The sequence below is a fragment of the Pygoscelis adeliae genome, unplaced genomic scaffold (assembly GCF_000699105.1).
Source record: "Pygoscelis adeliae isolate BGI_AS28 unplaced genomic scaffold, ASM69910v1 Scaffold216, whole genome shotgun sequence".
Taxonomy (NCBI): Eukaryota; Metazoa; Chordata; class Aves; order Sphenisciformes; family Spheniscidae; genus Pygoscelis; species Pygoscelis adeliae.
Genome location: NW_008825073.1, coordinates 2139168 through 2140105, shown reverse-complemented (window position 1 = coordinate 2140105; position 938 = coordinate 2139168). Strand labels below are relative to the sequence as shown.

General features: G+C 35.4%; 1 protein-coding gene across 1 annotated transcript in view; it reads left to right on the top strand.

Annotated features, from left to right (window-relative positions):
- Positions 1 to 938, top strand: part of KLHL4 (kelch-like family member 4) — a 49413-nt gene that overhangs the window by 24863 nt on the left and 23612 nt on the right.

The following is a 938-nucleotide window of genomic DNA, read 5'->3' as shown; positions in this document are numbered from 1 at the left end:
CCTCCAGCCTGCTCAGTCGGTAGAGCAGGGGAAGCTGAAAAGTCCTTGACTAGTGTAAGCACTGCTTAGCAACAACTAAAACATCGGTGTGTTATCAACATGATTCTCATCCTAAATCCAAAACACAGCACTGTACCAGCTGCTAGGAAGGAAATTAACTCTATCCCTGTCAAAACCAGGACACTAAGAATATATCAAAACGACGTTTCGATCTGCAACATAATCCATATTAACAGGCAGTAAGGAAGGATGCCTTAAAAAAACAGTGAGATAAGAGAAATTGTGTATATCGTTTTTATGGGTATTTCTAAGTGGGACAGCTAACAGAATTCTGGAGTGGGAGGAATATATTTTTAATGTACATTTCCATGAAAAGACAGAGAAATTAATTTGTCTATTATTTGCATTCAGATTCTAAAGGCTATATAATGTACTGATTTCATCAGCTTTTAGTTTGGTAATTTGTCTAGAATTATATGGTCCTTGTCAAATTGTCTTCTGATTCATTCCCATTTAGTAATATAGTTTAATGTACAAAGTATGAAGAGAAACAGAAATAAGACCTAAAGACATGTACTTTCCAAAATTTCATAACACAAGATAATTTAGGTATTAGCATCACAAGAAAATAGGCTTGGTTTTTATGTATTCTGTTTGTGAATGATCAGGAGGCTGCATTTATCACGTCAATGCTGTGCAAGCAGTGCATCATTGACACAAAACCGATAGGAAGTAGAAAACTCAGTAGCACCACCTACTACTGTTAACCGTAGTAAACTACAGTTTACGTGCAGCCTTATAAATGAAAACTTGCAGATACCAAACAGAAAAAAAATGGAAGAAGGCACAGTACGACCAGGATCATAAGAGCTTTAGAATTTTAAACAGTCCTGTAATGCCATTTGAACAAAAATTGTATAAAGAACATAATCAGCATT